The following is a 6,968-nucleotide window of genomic DNA, read 5'->3' on the forward strand; positions in this document are numbered from 1 at the left end:
CGAGAGCGACAAAGTTCATTTTGCAATGATCTGCTGTGTTGTGATTTCTATCATTGCCTTTGTAGTGCTAACACCTTTGTGAAAATGATGCTCCTTTTCACGACCATATTTGTAATTATTTCTTAGACAGAGTATTTACACAGCGAAAGGGATTGCTACCTCAAAGAAGAAACCTGACAACGTTATATGGGTTTAAGATCTTTCCGTCCAGGTGACCATTTCCTCATTTGTAGAGATTTCTATTCGTACAAAGTTAATTTTATGTGCATTATTATGATGGAGATTAGAGGTTGTTAAGTTTGCTGCAGCTACAACTTTACCAGCAAACGTTTAATTTTTATGGGACCTGCTGGCCACAATTACCTATGCATTGGTGATCTACGCATTAGACCATTATAGTGCTATTTGCTTCAGCAATTCTGTGAACGGTTTATATCCGCCTGAACCCTGATGGGATTAATGTAAGTGTTGTTATTTTGCAGTGATTCTTTCTAGGCAATGGTCAGATTGAAGAGCCCTGTTTGATTTTGCAAGGGATGAGTGCAAACCACATTTTTTTGTTTTTTTTAACAGCATTTTGTCCAAGATAAAGCAACTTGTGTGAGAAGCGAATGTCAGGCTGGGGAAAGTGAAGAAGAGCTGATAGCCTTCGTTCATTTCATTTGCTTATTCTGAGATTTGAGGATCATGTTGCCATCTTGGTTATACTGCATGCAACTTTGCAGAGTCTCTTTGTAATGCAAAATGATCTTCACTCAGGCACGTTGGAAGCTTTTACAGCAGTACTTTTTAACCTGACCGTTTTAGTGATGGCAATACTTGGATTGTTTTTGAATGTGAAATTCCATTTCCCCTTTTCCCCCTTTTCCTGTGATTTACATTGCTTATTTTGGAATCTATCTTCTGACATTCGACAATAATAAACGTGAAAATGTAATGAGCCATACAATCTCATTCTAGTTCAGTGTCTGTTGGCAATAACCTTTGGCTTCTGTGCCTTGGTTCGTTCCATTGCTTCCTCTATACCTGTGTCAATAGATTGTATGGCATGGACCTGACTCCTAAATCACCAACCAGCTAAGTAAAAGGTTTTGTAGTTGTTAAACACATTACAGATAAAGTGACAGTCAGCAGCTGAGGTCAGTCTTAAAGCAATGCTAAGAGCTTCATTTACACCAGGAGTTAAAAGGGGCTTACAAGTAGCAAGATCTTTTCATCTGCTTTCTCTGGTTTATGAATACACAGTCACTATTGACAGTAAAACGCTGCAAGTACTTTGAGATGATAAAGCAGAACAATACAAAATTTATATTTGTATAGCGCCTTTCACGTCGGGAATACGTCCCAAATATATCAAATTCAAGAATTAATATTATTATTGCTCACTTTGATTAAATTGGTAACTACTTGGACCTTGTGATCTTCCTGCCTTGTCACTTAACTTTTGATAAGAGTCCATAAGTCTGTTTAGCAGAGTTCTTTGAAAGTCTCCAAACAGTTTTCATCTCAAAGCTCAACTGCCAGAGGGGAGATTCGCTTTTCTCTACATATCCTCTTTGATTCTCACCTAAATCTGGTTTCTCGATGAACTTGCTAAATCCGAGAGATCATAACTCGGAGCAAAAAAAAATCTATAGATGTCCCATCAGTAATATTGACATAGTTTTCTTAAGGTTCATGGGTTTGTCCAGTGACGATGGATGGCATTGGAATCTCTCGTGACCCCGAGTAACTTCACTGCAGACAGTTTTCCATCCTGTGCAAAGTTCATAATCAGCCAGGAGAGGGTTAATTGTACCAAAAATTGCTTTGATGGACTGTTTGCAGTACGCAATCAGTGTGTGACCTTGTGCGTTGCGACTGATCACAGCTAACATAACTTACAGATACGATGTTAACATGTTTATTCTAAGCTGTGCTGTCAAGTTACAGAAATCAATTTGTGTAGGAATTCGCTTGAATTCTACATACGGTGCCTTTCTTTGTCGACGAGTTGAAACTGTTTTGCCCAAAAAATAAAGCTCTCTTGCCGGGTTCTTATTCCAGCCGGGGTGAGGCTCTGAAGAACGGTTGCTTTTCTCTGAGAGGAAAAAGGGAAGGAAAATCTGTTTCCAGACTATTCCTGGGTTCCATTTAAAGACCAGTTCAGAGCGGCAATGGTGAATACTTTGGACGTGTGCCAACTGCTCAGCTGTCCTCTTGCCTGCAAAGTTCAAGAAGCCATGATCCTGTGCTTGAAGCAATGCAGCGGAGAGCAGCAAACTGATCCTCTAGTGTTGGGGGAATACGCTGTGAGCAATTTGTTCAGAACAAGTCTGCGGAAACACTACTTCAGTGACGGAGCAGTTAACCATGTGGAAAAGGGAAAACGGTGGAAGCTGAATGTGTTGATTCTTTCACAAACAAATTATACGGATTTCTGTTAAGAAATAATATCTCGAGATGTAGTTTGGGACACGACGTGTGTGATGGCCAGGTTGGTGGAAAGTGAACTGGATGGACCTGGGTCTTCTTTCGCTTAGCAAATTTGTATGTACTTAATGATGGTGAGGTCTTCAGCCTCCAAAGGGAATTTCTCATACGGGGGACCTTATAATCATAGAATCGTAAAGCACAAATAGACGCCATTTGGCCCAAAAAGTCAAACTATAGGAGGTTTCAATCGTCACCGAGAGAGAAAATCCAGAGCAACACTTTCAGATGTCCCAAGGCAGCTGAACAACACAACATGGGCTTAGGTGTAGTGTAATGAATTGCAAGTTAAGGACAGATACCAGGAAGTATTCTGGTTTTATTGCTCAGTCTGATTGGTTCAAGCAATTTATAATATTCCTTTTTACATTTGATACAGTGCTTTATCATGCCATTGAGATGTCTCAAAAGTGCTTCACGGAAATTACTGTAAAGTGTAGTGTCTGTATTTTAGAGGTGAACACGGAGCCAATGTGCAGACAACAATGTCTCGCAAACAGCGGTGAAGTGAACGACCGATTTTTAAAAAAAAAATCTGTCTGGTTGTCGGCCAGAACATACGGAGAAACTCCTTTTTTTTTTCGAATCACACTTTTGACCTCAACGGGCACAGACGAGGCCTCGGTTTAACATCTCATTCAAAGGACGCCACCTCTGATAATGCAGCACACCCCCCACACACACACACCCACCCCTGAACATTGCACTGGGTCAGTCAAGATGTAATGAGTTCAGTGTCCTCAAGTGGGGCTTGAATCCTCCCACCCTTCCGACACAGCGAGGCGAGAGTGCTCCCGACTGAGTCAGGCTGACGCCTTATTCTCCTAAGGGAACGTTGCGTAATAAACGCTGCTCTTTCCCGATCACGCCCACCTCAATGGAGCGAGTGAGCATGGCCGAGCGAACCAGGATGCGGATCCCGTCAAGCTGCAATCTTTTCTCTCGAAGTGGCTGATCGAGTGAGCCGGAATGCAGGTTCATTCATTCATGCTGTGATCGTTCCTCTTCGAAGTGTCGCTTCCATTTATTTTTAAACCTCACATTCTGAAACGGCACCGACTCGAAGCCCTCAGTGTTTGCTAACAAAACTCTGAAACTACTTGGTACGGGTAAACTGGCCAACAACCACAAATTACATTGGTATACGCACCTTTCACGTCGGGAAGACGTCCCAAGGCGCTGGACAATTGGATTTGGACCTGAGCTGTGGGTTGGGATTAGAAAGGTTGAACTCTCTGAAATCGAACGGGTATAGCTCTGATTTAATATTTTTGTGAAGGACTGGAAGGATTATTCCCCAGAACCACAGAACCATTTAAATTTACAGCACAGAAGAAGGCAATTCATCCCATTATGTCTGTGCTGGCTGTTTCAAATGGCGATGCATTCAGTCCCATTTACCTGCCTTTCACCCATACCTCTGTAGCTTCCCCTGTTTATTAAAATCCTAATAATATTAAACCAAAAACTATCGCGTTTCCTCTCTGTTCTAGGGAAATTGTTCTGTTCCTCTAGTCTCTCCTGATAAGTAAAACCTCTCCCAAGTCCTGTAGCTCAGTGGTTAGAGTGCTCGTCTCGTAAGCGAGAGGACCCGGGTTTGATTCCCAGGAGGGCGAAACATCAGGCAAGTTTTCTGACCTACAGTAAGTAAAAACCCGGTTGTTAGTCGATTGGCGGATTGCTTTTATGGGGTAATAATCCCTTCAAAAAATACTAATAATAATTTGGTCTCTCAATCCACGACTGTTTGTGGGGACGCTGCTGTGCGCAATTGGCTGCCGTGTTTCGCCCACAAAAAATACAGTCAATCCACTTTCAGTATATTCTGAAAAGCACTTTGAGACGTCTCAAAGGCGCGATAAGGCGCTATATCCAATGCAAGGATTATTATGGTCCTAGTTAATTTCTGCACTTGCTCTTTGGCCTCAACTTCATTCTTCGAAAGGGAGGTGCCCAATACTGCCCATGATAATCCCACTGAGGCCTCGATAGTGTTAGCAAACCCACATGTTTATACATGTTTACTGTTACCCCATTGCTTTTGACAGTACTTTGCCTCTACTGCTGTGCTAACTGCCATCCGGTGAACCTGGTGGAGGTAGATGTCTAGTGAGGACATATCAAATGCAAGTATTATAGAACAGGATTTGGCTCAGCTGTCATGTTTCATTGCAGTTTGGGAAAAATGTTGATCGCTTTCTTTACACAGTGATTGCTGTAAATACACTAAATCTCACATAAGTCGGATCCGTTGGGACCATACGTTTAATGTGACTTATGCACAGTATGAGTTACGTGAAACTTGTAAATAATAGGAAATTCAATGGGATTAGGGCAAATATACGGCTTGGGCGATTATAAGATTCAGACAGGTCAGACTTGTGCGAGTTTTACTGTATGTGCCTTTGGCTGACACAAAAATAAAAATACATCACAAATATGAGGAAATAGACCCGTGAAGGTATTTTCGGACAATGATGTTTGATTTGCGTGTTAGCAAACCCACATGTTTACAATCCATACCTTTGCAATCAGTCAGAAGTCCACATTGGTACTAACTTTGCATCTACAGCGACTGTCAGCATCCAATGTCTCCGCCATTGTTAAACAGTGACATCATGTCACATTAACAAGCTCTCTCTTATCCGATTAGCTCTCACTTAGCTGCCACGCGGTTCCAAACAACTGTCTCATGTCCCCATTTAAACTCTTACGAAACTTGTTTTGTCCTTCGCAAACCCAACTCGACCATTCCCAAGCCAACTTGCACCTTCCACCTTCACTGCTGTCACAACTGTGCTATTTGTTCCTTCACTAGGGCTCCATTTTCTGTGAGGTGGGGTGCAATCCTGTAGCGTAGTGGTTGGAATACTCACTTCACAAGCGAGAGGATCCGGGTTCGATTCCCGGGCAGGATGAAACCCTTGGCAAGTTTCCTTACTCCACACGCCTCTGTGTACCCAGTGGAAAGTAAATTGGTAGATCCCTTTCCGGGAGTAATAATCCCTTTTTGTGACACTGCTGTGCGCAATTGGCTCCTGCGTTTCACCCACAAAATATTCAGTCAAATCACTTTACAGTATACCCTGTGAAGCGCTTTGAGACGCTTCGATGACGAGATAAGGCGCTGTATCAAACGCAAGGACTATTACTATTAGTAAAAAAAAACGAAACGGGGACAAAAGATGATTTGGCCCATCAAATCTTTGAATAACAACCACTAACTTTTGTATAATGCCCCTCACGCAGGATGGAGGTCTGGAACGCTACGTCCACAGATGATTATGAACAGTCACCGAGTGATTGAATGTCAGGATTCAGAAACTCGCAGTGTTCAAAGGTGGTCCAAAGTTTGCCGTCTGCACTCCTTGATTGGATTAGTATCTTGTAATTCTCTTATAGGCATGGCTTATTGTCGGGCTACTGAATTCCATTTGAGACGGGGCTGGAGTAACGTTGGTTTGTTAATTGATCCAACAAATCTAAAAAGCGCTTTGTGTTTTTTTTTTGCTTAATCTGCTTCAACAAAACTATTAACATACAAACGTCCGTTTGATTTTAACTCTACTTCAAGGGGACGTTAAAGTAACTGCTTATCGTGAACTTACTGATGCACAAAAGACTGGCTGTCGGAACAGCTTTTATTCATCGCTTCTTATGCAATTTGCTTTTAATCCATCGTGGGCTGCTTTGTGAGTGACGGAAATTGTATACCTGGTTACTTTGAGAAAAATACCAAGAGGAATCCTTGCTTTCGATGTAGTGCCTTTCACATCGGGAGGATGTTTCAAAACACACAGAAAATACAGTAAATTCACTTTACAGCATATTCTGTGAAGCATTTAGAGATGTCTTAATGACATAATAAGGTGCTATATCAAATGCAACTATTATTATTATTATATTTGCACGCGAAACTGGGCAGTCAAATCGCACCCAGCGATGTCCCACAAACAGCCATGAACTGAATGTCAAATTTAAAAATAATTCTGACAATCAATAAAATGGCATCCCGAGTGTTTTAGATTGGGTGGGGGGGGGGGCGCGGGTGGGGGGTTTGGTGGAGAAGTGCGGCGATTTATGGTTCAGCTTCATCTCAGCTATTGTTTCAAGACTCTCCTCTTCGATCGCGCCTTCGGTCACCCTCCCACCCCCCAGCCTCCTGATCGGCTGCAAACCCTTGACTGTCCAGCGCTTTGGGACGTCCTCCCGACGTGAAAGACGCCTATACAAATGTAATTTGTTGTTGTTTGTTCTCACGACAGCTCTGCTGCCACGACCCTTTGCGTTGCGAATGCGTCTCGAGTACAAGCCAGAGAGAGAGAGAGAGAGAGAGAGTGGGGGCTATAGCTACAGCTGCAACAGTGATGTATCTTTTCCGACAGCAGATAAAAAACAGACAGCTGCTCCTATCCATCATTCCACGCTTACACAGCGGCATTAAAATAAGAAGGTGAGCGGAACTGAGCTAATCTGGCGGGGTGGGGGGGGTGGGG

General features: G+C 42.7%; 1 non-coding gene across 1 annotated transcript; it reads left to right on the top strand.

Annotated features, from left to right (window-relative positions):
- The first annotated feature begins 4,015 nt into the window (after nucleotides 1-4,015).
- Nucleotides 4,016-4,088, top strand: trnat-cgu. Its single transcript has one exon. It is a non-coding gene; the product is annotated as a tRNA-Thr (tRNA).
- The last annotated feature ends 2,880 nt before the right edge of the window (nucleotides 4,089-6,968 follow it).

Source organism: Callorhinchus milii, unplaced genomic scaffold (genome assembly GCF_018977255.1).
Source record: "Callorhinchus milii isolate IMCB2004 unplaced genomic scaffold, IMCB_Cmil_1.0 Scaffold6, whole genome shotgun sequence".
Classification (NCBI taxonomy): domain Eukaryota; kingdom Metazoa; phylum Chordata; class Chondrichthyes; order Chimaeriformes; family Callorhinchidae; genus Callorhinchus; species Callorhinchus milii.